Below are 17147 nucleotides of genomic sequence, written 5' to 3' on the forward strand. Positions count from 1 at the left end.
GTGATTGTATAAATCTCCAGTAGAGGTTGAGGTAAGTAATCCAGTTAAAAGCTTGTACCCAACACACACACACACACACACACACACACAGACACACACACACACATAGACACACACACACAGACACACACACACACAGACACACACACACACACACACACACACACACACACACACACACACACACAGAGTCACCCAGGGACCAAACTCAGGTGGTTACGATTGTTTTACTTTGGGGCACAGACAAGGCTGAGTCTCAGGCCTTAACGCAGAGTGCTACACTTAGCCTGAATTCACTTTGAGAAGTCATTTCATGCCTTCCATCTCAATGGCCAATGTCACAGGCTTAACCTACTCCATGGGGCAATCCACACTACAAGCAACACCAGCATTCTCACCACATTTCTGCCTCTTCCCCACTTAGGGAGTGGGGATTCTGTTGCTGTACTTGGAATAATCTAGAGCTGGCTACAGCTACTCTTATGTCTAGTCAACATCCCAGTATTGATGGAGGGCACAGGCGCTCCTGCCCCTAACTGAGGAGCTCCTGACAGTTGAAGGCTGGTAGATGGGGGAAGCCAATTCTCTTTAGGGGTGCGGTCTCTGGTACAATGACCTTGCTCCAGTGGGTCGCCCAATATCCATATGCACATAGACAATGCTTAATCGATTCAGTAAGTGTTTTTTAAAAGAGGACATGAAGTTGGGAGAAGAATGTAGGGAAATTCAAGAGGAGTACTGATAGGGAGCATAAGATGAATTTGATCAAAATACACTGAATGCTCAAAGAATAAAATTATAATAAGAAAATAAATTTCCATATCATTATAAAGTATCTAAATAATATATACTGTATAACCCTGTGATACACAATTATACAAAGTATCATTTTGAACAAGTTTTCATCTAGGGCATGTGACTTTCATCTGTAGCATGTGACTTGTCTATCTTGATAGATTTGTGATATGAATCAAATGCAAAAGCTATGCATATAAATCATCTCTAGAATATTCAAACACCAGGTACATTCCCAAAGAGAGCAAAAATCCCATCATTCCTTATCTTAAAAATCTACACTGTGGTGAAGGAGATGGATGAAGTCTCTTCATACTCTAAGTAAAGGAGAAAAAAAATGGAAGTGACTCAGAGAAGCCTGCCTAGAGGCAGGAGGTCACTTGTGCACATGGCCGCTGAGTTATAGAATACTTATCAAGGTATCAGGCAAATCACCCAATTTCATTATAAACCCACAGCAGAGAGTTCCACCATAACAACTGCATGAATTGGCTGAGTATTTCCATTGCAAAGATCCTCCCGAGCTCTGCATTTTAATCTGACAGATTTGCCCTAAATCCCAAATGAGAGTCCAGTGGGAAAACCGGCGTACATTCTTGCTCTTATTAGACTCCTTAGCACAGAGGACATTTGCATTTATTATGCATTTAGAGACTGTAGCTGAACTTTTATCTGCCAGGATATGGACTCCAGATGGCTGGCAAAGGCACTTCCTTCAAAGAGCTCTGTTCCAAGCTTCGCACTGGGCATAACAAGGACTGAGAGCAGGGGCACACTCCTGCAGATAGGTTTTCCTGCCTTGGATCACCATGCGGCCAGCTCTGCCCTACACACCTGCCGGGGACTGGCAGGAATCCTGGGTGCTGTCTAAGGTCCTGACAAACAAAAACATTTTTCTTGGTGCTAAACTAATTGGCCCAAACGGACATCATTATGGCCACAATTTGACAAGCGGAACTAACCAGGCTGAGTGAGTTTGTATCTTTCGGAAGTGAAAAAATAAAATGTTTTTATTACAGATTATACTTAACTCACATAGTGAAGACCCTAATAAATTATAATCCGTTTTCTGGGTAATTAAACTGTTAATTTCAAAAGCTGTGTGTGGACCTTGAGAAAGTACTGTATCTTGCCTTGACACTGATTGCACTTCTCTCATGGAAGATGACTGGGTGCTCTCTCCAACTCGAGCTCTGTGCTACTCTTGACATTGTCCTTAGTCCCCTACAATTTGGGTTATTATTTCCACTAAGTAGATGAAAGCATGTAGCCTTGAAAACATTTTACCTATGTTCTACACACCTTGTAAGTAGTAAAACTGAACAATAATGACAAAGATAAAATGAGAAAAAATTTCTGGCTCCCAACCTCTTAAGATATTAATGGCTTTCAGTTTCAGAGGTGATTTATGAAATCTGTTAATGTTCTAGATCTTAGCAATTTTTCTTTGAACATATTGAAGGTAATTTGGAAAAAAGAACTGAACTGGCCTAAACTGGAGGTTTTAGCAAATCACCACCCTATTCATCTCAAGCACAAGAAATAATCCAGTGGGCTACTGCATCATCTGCGGATGTCTCTCAGGTGTCCTTCCTACAGTTTGCTAGTTATCTCAAGACACGTAAAAGCCAAGATATTCCACTGCAGTGTATGGAAAACCAATTGAGCAGCTGAACTTCTACTGGAGACCAGGCCACAGAAATTTCAGCCCCAGGGAGCATTATTTTATGGGAATCGCTGGGCAGCAGATGGCTGAGGCTGGCAGGGAGTTCCAGGGTAGCCTGCGACTCTTCGCAGCCCACCTCTCTTTCCACTCACCACTCAGTGTTAGGTCAGCTTCAAAGTCTGCATACCACAGATGCTACAATTTTTTTAACAGCTGACAATGCTCTCAGTGCCTCTCTTGGCTTCTAACTCTGTCTCACATGCTCACAAAATCACACTAAGAAGTATTTTCAGAGTGGTACTCATAAGTCTATTACTTAAAAACAGTGAATACTTCACCAAGCCCTATTTGCATATATCCTGACATGGAAAGTGTTACTTATCAGGAATTCCACTGATTCACACACACCATCCCCCAAACCTCTTTGGTGTTTTTAATTCTTGGAGGCAAATACACTTAAAAATACATCAGGGAGGATGACTCTGTGATGTGGCCACTTCTAGGAAAGTTGGGTGTGGTCCTTTCTGACAAAAGCACCATTTATGCTGTTGCTGGTCTGTAAGGTGTTATTTGGGTGTGGATGTTTCTGTAAGGAGAGAAGCACTGACCAAGGAACTCAGAAAGATGCACAAGGGATCATTCCCTGTGTCTCAGACACTCACTACTTTCCACCTTTCTTTATACCTTAGACTTATACGTAAATTAGATAATGATCTTCCTCAAGAAAGGAGAGAAATTATTTTAGGAGAATGCTGAGCACACACATTCTACCAACTTGTCTAAATGTTTGTCCCAACAAATTAATCCTTACAAGAAAGGCATGCCGACACACAATTTCTAACAAAAAGTAGTACTCTTTGTAGAACCCAGGTTTAGCTTTTTATTCAATAAATACTAAGCAAGAATCACCACAAAGCTAGTCACGGGGAAGGGTGTATGGCGAACCAGACAGACACCATAGCAGGGTTTAGAGTCTAGCTCAGTGCTTTTCAAATCCTTTAATATGAACACAAATCACTGGCTGTTTTAAACGCATCTTCTGCTCCACTCAGTCGAGAGTCTCCATTTCTAGCAAGCTCTCAGGATGCCAGCAATGCTCTTCCCAAGGTTACACATCAGCAGCAAAGGGCTAGCGGACAGCTGTCAGCTGCCATGCTATGACAGGCTCCTGTCTCTAAGCCCTGCTCAGGAGCACCACCCCTGAGAAATAAAACCAGCAGATACTGCCAGCACGAAAATCATCAGATAGCTCTAATACAGCGGGAGACACATGACTTTACCATGGCGGCCTGCTAATGGAAGTCTGAACTCAGAACACAGTGGCTGTAGGAGTGTGGAGCATGCAATGATGTCAGGGCAGTTCAAGGGATAATAAAGTTCTCAGCGATAGGGAAAGTGTGGCATGTAAGCATGTTGGCTTATTTTCCTTGTTACATACAGAATTAACAGGGTCTTCCTTCCTCCCTTTATTTTCTCCCTCCCTCTGTTGCCTCCATCCCTCTGTCCTTCCCGCCCTCCTTCCATTCCAGACAGTGTCTCACTATGTATCCCAGACTGGCCTTGAACTCCCGATCCTCCTGCTTCAGCCCCTAAGGTGCTGAGATTTTAGCTGAGTGTCACCACTCCCAGCCAAATAAAGCATTTAAAAGCAATGTTTAGTCCTGTCAAGGATGCCTCTAAATTTTCTCATTTAGTGCTGTGAACGCACAAAGGTTGCTCTTACCCGAAACTGTAATCTCAGAAATAAAAAGGATGCTAAATACTATGTAAAGTATTTAAAGACCATATGTTCATAAGCATCTGCTTGCATAAGTTGTCAAATTGTGTCTGAAAATGAAGCCGTGGGGAGGCTGAGGGCAGAGGGTGGGGATTCTATGCTATTTGGAAGAGAAAAAAAAAAACGGATCGTGTTGAATGCAGCTGGCACAGGGGTTGACTTTGTTTCTTTTCCATAAACTAACAGGAGAAAATTTATTTGGGGTACAAAAAAGGGGAAAACCATTTTGATCTCTGCAACCCCGAACATCCAAGCAGAAAACATAAATCAAGATGGTAGGCATCTTAAACTCATCTGAAATATTTGCTTTACTGGTCAATCTTTAAGAGTAATAATCCTCCCTAAAAGTTGGAAGGAACAGATAGGAGAAACAAATACTGATGAGCCAAATGGGGTTAGCAGGAAGGAAAGAAGGAAGCTACCACAGTGCTGGAGAAGGCCGTTCACATTATGATCTGAGCCTATTGCCACATGCAGACCCCAATACCTAGAACAAGATGGGGTTCAAGGATCGTGCCACGGGGGAGCTGCTGATGCTGGCAACGTCACAGCCATACTTCCCTGCAGTTCACAGGGGAAACCTGACAGACTTTAGAATAACTCAAGCCCATGGTTGTCTTCACACACAGACTGCTCCTACGACGCTCGACAATTATTTAAGATCCCTCTGAAGGCTTCCAAGTTTTATGTTTTGAGAGTTATTTTTGTTAAGAAATAAAAGAAGTTGGTGGAAAGTGATGTCAGTCCTGTGTGACAAACTCATTAGATGCTGCTCCTACAGTGCCTTGCCAAAGCATTTTGTTTCCCTTTTGTAAAAACTTCATTTTTCCTTTTGTAAAGACTGTTGTTTTACTTCCAAGAACCATGAGCTTGACAAGTGATCAATAAAGGAAGCATTCCTACCTACAACAATTACTATGTGGTATGATGGACCCTCACCTGACTTTTAAAAAAATCACTTTATATGGGTTGGAAGGCAAAATTTTCGAATGCCTATTAGAATCATGTAAATTAATGTCTGACCTAAAAACAAGCAAAATATATCACTTCACAGAGCGGGGGAGAGAAAGAGAGAATATGAATCATGGCTATTTGGATGGAGCAGTATATTCTAGTACAGCTATATTAGTTCTCTAAGTGTGTTAGTCCTACTGACTTACAGAATAATACAAAACGATTTACCTCACAGCTGCACAGACCACGAATCTGACGTGGATCTCTGGGTGAAGATGCTTCCTCGATGGAGGCTCCACACAGAGTCCTTTTTCTCGCCATTTTCCTCTTTCAAGATGTCACCTCCCCCAACTTACTGCCTCTTCTTGCATCTTCAAAAGCAGCAATGGCAATGGCAGCTATGTCCCCCCCACACCCCTCCCACACTCCCTCTCTGATTTTCCTCCCTTTGCCTTCCTCTCTCAACTTGATGAGTATGCACATGAGTACAATGCCTGCAAAGGCCAAAACAGGGTGTTCGATCCCCTGGAGCTGGAATCACAGAGGCTGTGGGCCATGAAGTGGGTGCTGGGAATCAAACCCTGGTTCTCTGGTAGAAGCTAGTGCTCTTACCTACTGAGCCATCCCTTCAGCTCCCCTTTTCTGGCTAAGGACTTTTGGGATGACACAGAGACTACTCTAAGAATCAGAAGAGTCTCCTACCTTGAACTCATCTGACTGGAAACCTTAGCTCCATTTACAGCCTGAATTCACAGGCTTTGTCCTATAACTTAATGTTTACAGACACAAGGATAGGAGTGTGGGCTTCTTTGGTTCCCTCTCCATTGCCTATCCTAATGGTGTGTTTAGTTGATGAAATGGAGAATAAGCTAGGTTATAAACACTACCCTTACAATTATAACTGTATCCACCAGCAGTTTTGGCAAAGCTCTTTATGGACACAAAATAGAATATTCTACACATCAAGAACTGAATTAAGAAATGTAAGAACTTTATTAAATGTCACATATAGTGGAATGTTTTTGGCTTTAGGCTTACTAAGACCATTTAAAAGACTAGAATGACATGCTAGACTTGTGAGATCCAGTTACATAGAGAAGTCGGTCCATTTTACTTCATAATAAGATCATTCTGAATGACTGGACGACTGGCCTTATACAACCCTAGCATGTATGTGAGTTTGGTTGATTATACTATAATTAGGTCTAACCACAATGCTGTAATACTTTTTTTTCTGAATCCATGAAGAAATGTCTATTTACCCCAACTAGAGAAGGCAATAATGGGCCAACAGAATTCCAGTCTCGTCTGGGTGACTAACCCAGTGAGTTTTACTGAGGAGGCATACGGGGGCATGGGTGACACTGGTATCTTTTTTCACCACTGAAATGTGGTGACAACGTATAACTCTACATCACTGAGTTGTCTGCACAGCTGGCAGTTAGACCACTGAACAGGATCCTACACCCTAGCAGTTGTTTGCTGCTCTTAGAACCTGGGGGAGAGGCCTCCAATGTCTCCTGAGTTTCATGAACCTCCTTAACATACCCCTTCCCGCTCCAGGAGGGAATGTCTGATGCAGACGAAACAGCTACATAACACATGGAGGAACCAAAAATGCAAATTTCACCCCCATTTTCTAATAAGAATATTATACACAAACATCAAAGTATTAGCAATAAAAATTAAACAGATAAATGTCTGAGGGCAATCAACATTCATTGCAAATTTGATAACCAATTTAAAATTCTGTTCCCACACTATATAATGAAGTACATTTGAGACAATATTGTGTTTCCACTCTGAAATGTCATGACACTCAACTAGTCAAACTCCTCACTCACTCACAAACATTATGTCCTTGTCACAAGAGTCACGCAGCTCAGTTTCTGAGAGTACTTCTACTGACGACTGATTGAGCATCCACTCACCCTACCTCTGTGTAGCAAGTCACCATGACAAGTGTTATTTTATTTATTTATTTATTTATTTATTTTTTGTGGTTCCATGCTCTGCCCTGCTGCCATTGGAGGGAACATGCTCCTGGGGAGGTAAAATGCTGGGCGTGTTTGACTGCATCTCCCTGTGCTGCTGTAGCACTGAGACACCACTCGGGGTGGGAGAGTGCAGCCTAAGATGGGAGTCTGAATGAAGTATTGAAGGTCCAGGGGCCAGCAAAGAGGTGTGACTGGGTGCCCCCAAACTCCTGGTCATTCAGGTGCGGCTGAGTCTTGAGGAGCTAGGATTGGAGTTGGGGGGCTGCAGGCTGAGGATGGCCACTAGCCCAGGGCATGAAGAAATGGGGAACTCCAGCTTAGATCATGTGTTATTGTCCTTAGCTTAGCTGCAGTTGTTTGGAAGTGCAGAGAGGACTTCTATAGGAGACAGACTGTGGCTCCCCACTGTGGTTCTCGAAGAAAGAGATAGTCCATGTTCATCCATACTGTTCATTGATTGTTCATCATGGAAAATGGATGCATACCAACTCCTCAGGGTGGACCAGAAATTAAATACCTTTTTCAGGAAGGAATGTCTGGGAAGGGAAGCTTATTGGCTAAACCCTCAGGGCCTCTAGATATCTCGTTAGCATGGAGACCTGTTTTGAGCTACATGACCAATGTGGGGAGTGTGGACATACGTTCTTGGCCAGGAATCCAGTAGGGAGCAGTGAGGCACTACCATCTCAGAGAGTACCTGGGTAGCAGGATCTCAGACCGCTCCACCTTACCAAGTTGCTGGCATAGTCCTTTGGCCCACAGGTTTTAGTTCATTTGTGCTACCATCACATGTTGCTCACTGGGTACGTTGAAAGAGATAGGAGTCAGTTCTTCAGCCAGAGACACTACATGAACAATATCCAGGCTTCTGGCTGGATCTGAGGCCTACTCCATAGGAGGGAATTTCATGTCCAGCACTTGAATCCTGGGCAAAAGCCCACGGCTGGGGAGGCTATAGGTCCTAGGTAGGAACTAAGCTTATTATTTTGCTAAATGTTCTTGCTGTCTGCTTGCCTCTTAGACATCTATATTCATATCCATAGACCAAGGCTTCTCTCAACACTGGCCAGGGGAGCTTCATTTTGGAGTGGGCAGCAGTCAATGCTGAGATGCATAACTGGTTGAACACATCTTTCTCACTGCTCCCACACCAAGGCTCTGGGACCATCATGGAAGGGGAACAGCTGTGTGGTAGTGAGGGGAGCTATGACATGTAAACTATGGGACAGAATAGGACTGTCACACTCCTGAACTCACAACGCTGTGGTTACTTGCACAAGACCAAGTCAGCCAAAATTCTATCATAGATGAGGGGGTGCTACCCAGCCACACCCACCCCTTGCTGAGAAGCAACTGAAAATCGATGGCAGTTGATGTAAACATGTGGCCGCCGGTGTGCCTCACATGCTCTAGTGGATGGCCCGTGCTAATACACATGGGAAGTACTAATTAGACCTAAAGGAGATGAAGGGCCGTGGGGGTAGATATGGTCCTATTTCATTGCATGCATGCGTCATGAACAAGAATAAAGAACATTTATTATAAAATTTTAATTAAATATAATTAAATGTACATCTTTAAGAAGTGATTTTTCCAAAGGCTTATTAGCAAAGCTGTCTCAGCATTAGAACTCAAGTTAGGGTATGACTTGGGGACAGACTCGTGGGACTCTGGAGCAGCAGAAGAAAGCAAGTTCTTAGGAGACCAAGTCTTGGGAAGCAGTCGAGGAGTCCCCGTGGTAGGCATCAGAACAGGCTAAAGCACGAAGGATGATTCTGAGCCAGTACTAAAGGATGAGCATCAAGAGGTGGAGTGAAAGCAGCCCCTGTTCACCAAAGCCAGGTGCTGTCGGTGCCAGTCACAGCACCCTGTCTCCTTAAAAACTCACAGCACTTATGAGGTTGGTATCACCAATCCCATGTCAATTATATATATTAAAAAAATTTTAAAAATGATCATCAGATCATTTTGCTGCCTGTGCCCTACTTGCCCTTGGAGGTTGAAGGTGAGTTGGTGTAGGACCAACAGTACAGACTCCGAGAGCAGGTGAGAAATGCTGTACACACTGCTACAAGCTTCGTTAATACCCTCCACCCACACCCCATTGGTCCCAAGAAAGCATCGCTTCCAAACAGCAGTTCCCAATTGGCTGGCACTGTCTGCTGTCAGCAATCCTTGGTCTCTCGGGCAATTCTTCATTAGGTCCTCCTATAGGAGATGCCTTTTGCATCCAGTGTTTTTGCAGAGGGGACCACACTGTTCCTCCTACAATCAGGGTAACTGTCTTATTCCAAATCAGAATGCTGGCACACAGGAAAGTCAAGACCCAAACACAGGTCTCTTTTCTGAGTCCCATGGTAACCCAGGAACCTGCCTGGCATCATGATGTATTTTCCAGGTAGGAACTACTGAACCCAGAGCACAAATGTGGACTGTGGAGCAGGGAGCGGACACGTCCACTGAAGGAGAAGGTTGCTGTCTGAGCAGACGGCTGTGATGCTGCATGAGATTCTCCCAGCAAACTTAAGCCCTGCCCAATCTTAAAAGCTGCAATGGATGTGGTTTAGTTTTCTGTTTAACTGGCTCATTCCAGACTTGAACCATGATGGGCCAGGCGAGGTAACTTCAGTGTGTTCTTTTCTTTTCTCCCTTAGTTTAATGATTACGTTTTACTCTTGTTTTGCTAAGAGGAGGATCACAGCCTTCTCAGCTGAGAAACTTACTTTCAGAGATCCACAGGTGCTGCTCTCCTCTGAGTGCTAACATTCGGGGACTCTAATGTCCTGTTTCTGTGTCTCCTTCTTAGGATGTCACATCAGCCTGGCTGGCTAGGGAAGTGTCAGTCTGTACTCACTTTAATTTTTCAAATTGGATATAATGTTTAAATTCTAGTTAGATCATGCAGAAGGAACACTCTAAGTTATTAAATATGCTTCAGGGTGGAGAATCTGCATGTTTTTAAAAATTCAATATTAGATTCATGAATGACTGCAGGGGTCTTTATTCCTGGGAATCAATTATTACAGTAGAAAGAAATGCTATAATAAAACATACACATAACTCAATGAAATAAGGGATAAATATTAATAAAACTACTATCAATGTCCTTTAGTCATGCTTGAGGAGAGCACAGTTTTAAATAATGATGAAGACCCCAGCGCGGTATTCTTTACGGAGCCAACGTCTCACTGGCCTCTCTATCATGGGCAGGGTTTGCCATCTTCTCTCTTTTTTATATTCTTTTTTTTTAACTTTTGGAGACAGGGTCTCACGTAGCTCAGTCTACCCTCGAACTCAATACATACTCCAGACTGACTTTCCACTCCTGATCCCCTACCTACACCTGTCTGCTGAGGTTACGGACCTGCTCCACCACACCCTGGGCTGGGCTATCTTTTCTCTCTCTCTCTCTCTCTCTCTCTATTATGCCTTGTGTCTGAGGGTTTCTAGTGCTGTGATCAAGCACTACAACCAAAAACAACGTGTGGAGGAAAGGGTTTATTGGGATTACACTTCCTTATCACTGTTCATCATCAAAGAAATCAGGATAGGAATGCAAACAGGGCAGGGTCCTGGAGCAGAAGCTGCTGCAGAGGACATGGAGGGGTGCTGCTTACTGGCTCGCTTGCTCCTCACGGCTTGCTCAGCCTGGTTTTGTTTCTTTTCTTTTTATCTCCTCTCTCTCTCTCTCTCTCTCTCTCTCTCTCTCTCTCTCTCTCTCTCTTTCATACCAGCAGTTTTATCTCCACAGAGAGAGCATACAGCTATGCCAAACTTTATCTCCATGTTTTAGAGCACAACTCAGTGTAAAAGCACACCAAGGAAAGGAAGCCTCTCTCGTCCCCTAAATTTCTTGCTTGTTTTTCTTTGTACAGACTGTGTAGTGCTATCAAGTACATTATTATAGCATGGTTTTAAATCTAACATCGTCCATTTAAATTCTATTTGAGATGTTGGATAAAAATACATTTTCCACTTACAAATTCAAAAGGGTACAGGGGTAGTCCTCTCTCTCTTAAAAGTAAACCAGGGATAACTAATGGCTGGATAGCGGGGTTCTTTTTTTATGCTCTAACATATTTAGGCACTTACTATCAAATAGCTACTATTACCAGTTTGAGTACTGTGGCATCAGACTGAAGTGAGCCGTTTTGTGTTTGATATTACTAAGTGGGTAAACTAAAGTTACCATGTTCTTGTTTTCCTTGCTAATACTACTTTATAAAATGCCTGGTAATGACCTGTAAAGAAATTTTAGTATTTGTAACATTAATGTAACGTTAATTTGATTATAGATAGAACTAGATATATCACAATTTCTACTTAGGTCTAAACAATGTTAATGCTTAGTTTACACCAGAAATTTCCCAAGAAATTTTCACATATTAAGTTATAAACATTATCCCCAACACTGAATACAGTTGAATAGTCCATGGCTTTTAGGTGTCTGTATAAGTCCAGGCATTTCTCTTTAAGTAACTTTCATGCTGTAAGCAATTTTTCCAGGGCCTGCCTTTGGAGTTCAGCCTGTCCGCCTGTCTTACCAACTTGTTAGTGGAATTCTCACTAGCATCCCGCTGGGTACATGAAAGGAAAGTTACCCCTTGCCTGCCAGAGTATGCACACTCTGCTCCTGGAACCCAAGTCCAAGTGCCAACAGGCTTTTCTTTTGTAATCTAAATAGATTTCTCTGTTTCACTTAAATTTCCATTTTCTTTGGACACCCCAGGGGTCAACCTGGTCTTCATGGATGTCCTGGATTGAAATTATAATTTTTGTATTGCCCCAAATTTGAACCTTTTCATTGGAGATTTTTTTCTTTGGGGATTGAGCTTTGGTGAAATAGTCTTTCATTCTAAACTCACTAGTGTGAAGTGTCTTTGCTTAAAATATTGTTTTTTTATATTTGTGCACATTTCCTGTTTGGAGAGAAGTTACTTTTCCTTTCCAAGGAGACCTCCCATGCTGACAGATGCTGGACTTGTATTTCTAACACTTATGAGGAAGTCTAAGGGTATTTGCATTCCGTCCTCTTGGAAGTCTGTTTTCATTTCTCTCTGGCAATAGCAGTGGAACTGCTGAGTCATTAGAGGGTGTCTTTTTTAAAAAATAAAATGCTGAAAACATTGTGCGGAAGTTCAAATCACCTGGTTTCTACTTGGATATTTAAGAGAAAGAGATGATAAAGAAGCCCATGAAGGAATTAAAGATGTCCTATCTCAAAGGATACCAAATGCATCTGATGCTCTCAGGTCGCAACCACATGAGGCATGATAACCACTGGAAGGGCCACTTGGCCTGCCTTCCATGCATGGCTGAAAATGGCCTTGAACACTAGAGGCTATAACTGAGGCTATAACGGTCCTGAACAGACAAACTCTACAAAAAAGCCTTACTCCGCCTGCTTCTGCAACCGCGCACCCACCTATGTGCATCTCAGTACCATCTCTAGAAGGGACTGTTCTAGTCCACACATCTGTGTGTCCTGGCACGACTCCTTAATACAGTGTTCTCTAGACTTCAGTCTTGTGATGCCTCCCACGAGCGTGCAAACGTCATTTAAAGTCATTGTAAAGACTGCATGGCAGGGAAGCTATGCAGCAGGAACCCAAGGGCTGGTCACACTGTATCTGTAGTCAGGGAGCAATGAGTGAGAAGTGAAGCCGGGCCAGAAAACCTGCCTGTCCCCAGTGACACACTTTCTCCAACAAGCTTCTGCCTTCCACGGGCTCCACAACCTTCCAAAATGGTACCGCCAGCTACCAGCTGGAGACCAATTATCCAAATACCTGTGTATCCCAAAGGAGTGTTTGATATTCAAGCCTCAGCAAAGGAGGCCTCTTCCCATATTCTCAGAAGAGGAGAGTGTGTGAAGATTTCCCTCAGAGAGTAGAACCCCACAAGGTCAGAGTTTCGTCCCAAACTGAGAGAAGGTTTAGGACTCGCTGAAGGAGTGACTGGAAAGGAGATGAACAGGCTGCATTTGCTTAGACTGCAGACGGACAGCCTCTGGACCTCAAAGGTTGGCTTACGGCCGTGCTTCTCAACCTTTCCAATGCTCTGACTCTTTAATACAGTTCATAGTGTAGTGACACCCCAAACAAAATTATTTCCATTGCTACCTCATAACTATACTTTTGCTACTGTTATGATTTGTCAAAGGATCTCAACCCAGAGGTTGAGAATCACTGACTTAAGGAGTACACAATCATGGGTGAATCCAGGATCATGAATTTTCTCTGAAATTCAGCTGCATGGCAGAAAAACAAGGCTGGAGTACAGGGAAGAACCTGGCACAAATTAATGGGCACATTTGTATTGTGTCATACAAGTCATGCTTAGGCAGCCATATTGATAAGACTCTAGGCATGTAGCTTCTAACATTTCTAGAAGGTATGGAAGGAGGAGAAAGCTCATGGGTCTGAGGCCTCAACCCTGGACAAAAACCTACAGGCAACTAAGGAATGCCAAGCGTGAGAAATAGTATTCTCCAGGGTAGAGCATACAACTGGTCATCTGAGATCAAATGGTCACCCGGAAACATAGAAGTAACATTGTACAGACTGAGAAGGTCACGTTTGTTTATTTAGGAACACACACACACACACACACACACACACACACACACACACACTATTCCCTTGTTCTCTTTCAAACTCATGGCCTCTTTTTCTTTAATAGTTGTTACATAAGTTACGTGTGTGTGTGTTTGAAGGAGAGAAATGAGAGAAATGTAATTGTAATCGAAAAAAGTAAAAAAAAAAATTAACATTCAAGAACTCATCAGTACCACAGATAAGGAATTAAACAGGGATGAAGCCTTAACATTCCAGCTGGCTCTTCTCATTTGATTATGATGGCAGTCCACGACTAGGTAGACTAAATCAGCTCTACCCTAATAAATGCATATCAAATGTAACGAATATCTTACCCTGTCTTCCTCCTCTACACCTAACTCCTCACTTCCCAGAGGAATTTTCCAGTTCATTATCAAAAACGAATTAAATGATTGGGGTAGGGCTTTAAAAGCATGACTGCATAATTTCCATGTACGTGCTAGGTAGTAATGAACAATGGTTCCTCCAGGTGCTGAGAGCGTGGCGCTGAATTCCAAACAAAAATCAAACAACATGAGTGCCTACTTCACGGTTCATCAGCAATGTAAAGTGCCCCACCTCAGAATTTCAGTTACCCAAAATGCTTGCCAGTGATCTCAGTCGCTTACCACACTAATGGACTGCCAATCCCAAACATTACATATATCTATGCTTTTGTTTTCAATTTAATATCCAAGAGAAGATAATTATAAAACTACAAACTTACAGAAAAAGAATGGAACTGTTAACTGTTTTATAAGATATCTGATCCACTCACGCTACTGTGCACTTGTTCTATTTTGAATTGTATGGCTTATGATGGAGAAAAGCATGAAGGAGGAGCTTTGGGGAGTAGGGTTGCCCACCTGCAATGGAGCAGATAATCAGCATATTGTTCAACGCAGTGAAACAAACCAACCTGGGAGGGAAGGAAGGTAGGAGCTCCCCGCTCCTGGAACAGAGGCTCTGTGGTCAGAGCTAGCTGTGGACTTAGCTCCTCAGTCACTCTGTGGTTAGAGTAGCTTAGCCTTAGCACAGAGCGCTGCCTTACAAGGTCGTGTTCACTCACCACACTTGACTGTTTCTTGCAAGTGGACCGCAGCCTGGGAGATGCCAAGGAGAGGTTATTCTAGAAAGAAGTTGGGTGATCTTTGAGCACATGCCTTCATGTCTTTGGTTTCTCTTCTCGGAAACACATTTAATGATTTCTTTTCCTCTTTGAAGCAGGAGAACAGACTCCCACTTCTCTAGCTCAGATGATAGTTTATTATCCTATCCTGGGCTCCTTTTCGAAGGACCGGCTCTCCCTCCCATGTGTGCCCTCCAGCATAGCTTTACCTACATCAGTCTCTTCTCATTTGATTATGATGGCAGTCCACGACTAGGTAGACTAAATCAGCTCTACCCTAATAAATGCATATCAAATGTAACAAATATCTTACCCTGTCTTCCTCCTCTACACCTAACTCCTCACTTCCCAGAGGAATTTTCCAGTTCATTATCAAAAACGAATTAAATGATTGGGGTAGGGCTTTAAAAGCATGACTGCATAATTTCCATGTACGTGCTAGGTAGTAATGAACAATGGTTCCTCCAGGTGCTGAGAGCGTGGCGCTGAATTCCAAACAAAAATCAAACAACATGAGTGCCTACTTCACGGTTCATCAGCAATGTAAAGTGCCCCACCTCAGAATTTCAGTTACCCAAAATGCTTGCCAGTGATCTCAGTCGCTTACCACACTAATGGACTGCCAATCCCAAACATTACATATATCTATGCTTTTGTTTTCAATTTAATATCCAAGAGAAGATAATTATAAAACTACAAACTTACAGAAAAAGAATGGAACTGTTAACTGTTTTATAAGATATCTGATCCACTCACGCTACTGTGCACTTGTTCTATTTTGAATTGTATGGCTTATGATGGAGAAAAGCATGAAGGAGGAGCTTTGGGGAGTAGGGTTGCCCACCTGCAATGGAGCAGATAATCAGCATATTGTTCAACGCAGTGAAACAAACCAACCTGGGAGGGAAGGAAGGTAGGAGCTCCCCGCTCCTGGAACAGAGGCTCTGTGGTCAGAGCTAGCTGTGGACTTAGCTCCTCAGTCACTCTGTGGTTAGAGTAGCTTAGCCTTAGCACAGAGCGCTGCCTTACAAGGTCGTGTTCACTCACCACACTTGACTGTTTCTTACAAGTGGACCGCAGCCTGGGAGATGCCAAGGAGAGGTTATTCTAGAAAGAAGTTGGGTGATCTTTGAGCACATGCCTTCATGTCTTTGGTTTCTCTTCTCGGAAACACATTTAATGATTTCTTTTCCTCTTTGAAGCAGGAGAACAGACTCCCACTTCTCTAGCTCAGATGATAGTTTATTATCCTATCCTGGGCTCCTTTTCGAAGGACCGGCTCTCCCTCCCATGTGTGACCTCCAGCATAGCTTTACCTACATCAGTTGCTACACAAGACCTAACTTTCTCAGCTTCCTACTCCAGGAAAGAAAACCCTCAAACAGCTGATCCCTTCCACTTCTCCTCAAATGGAAACAGCAATATAGTAAAAAGAAATGAGCATAAATCCATCTGACATCAACATGCCCTTGTCATCGTCCTACTATAAGATGGCCTCCAGCGTCACATTGAACTTGGAAATTGGTAGCTTGAAGAGCATCAGGTGCTCGTCTCTGTTTGGCAGAAGGAGGTGAGTCAAACTCTACCAGTTCAGGAAGACCTCGAGGGGGAGCTGAGAGAGATGAAGACACGAGCCAAGTTTCACTTCCTTAATGTTCAATCAGTGAAAATGGTTCACATTCGGCACCTCCAGGACCTACTGTCAATGAGGTCTTCTCTCAGAGGCTACCACCCCTGCAGGCAAAGGCTGCTAAAATTCAGTAGCAGTGGGAATGCAGGCACCCAACAGGTGACTTGGAGACTTCCTGAGTAGAACAACACATTTCTTTTTTTTTTTTTTTAAGATTTATTTATTTATTTATTATATATAAGTACACTGTAGCTGTCTTCAGATACACCAGAAGAGGGCATCGGATCTCTTTACAGATGGTTGTGAGCCACCATGTGGTTGCTGGGAATTGAACTCATGACCTCTGGAAGAGCAGTCGGGTGCTCTTAACTGCTGAGCCATCTCTCCAGCCCAGAACAACACATTTCTACTAGTCTCCCATCTTATGTGCAGTAAGATTTGAACTGTGGTCTACTAGCTCTCCCAGCCTCTCATAGCTTTGTCCTTTCGTGCAAGTATTTAGAAAAAAGTCATGCATTTTAGTCTTGCCTTGGCATTTGCTTCCTAAGGATCTAAACTAATATATCATTCATTCATTTCTCCATTTACTCATTAATTAATAAA

The 17147-nt window shown here is 43.0% G+C and overlaps 1 protein-coding gene across 14 annotated transcripts in view; it reads right to left on the reverse strand.

Annotated features, from left to right (window-relative positions):
* The window catches only part of Nek11 (NIMA-related kinase 11), a 259233-nt gene that overhangs the window by 113598 nt on the left and 128488 nt on the right, over positions 1-17147 (reverse strand). The gene's annotated exons all lie outside the window — the stretch shown is intronic.

Source organism: Rattus norvegicus, chromosome 8 (assembly GCF_036323735.1).
Source record: "Rattus norvegicus strain BN/NHsdMcwi chromosome 8, GRCr8, whole genome shotgun sequence".
Classification (NCBI taxonomy): Eukaryota; Metazoa; Chordata; class Mammalia; order Rodentia; family Muridae; genus Rattus; species Rattus norvegicus.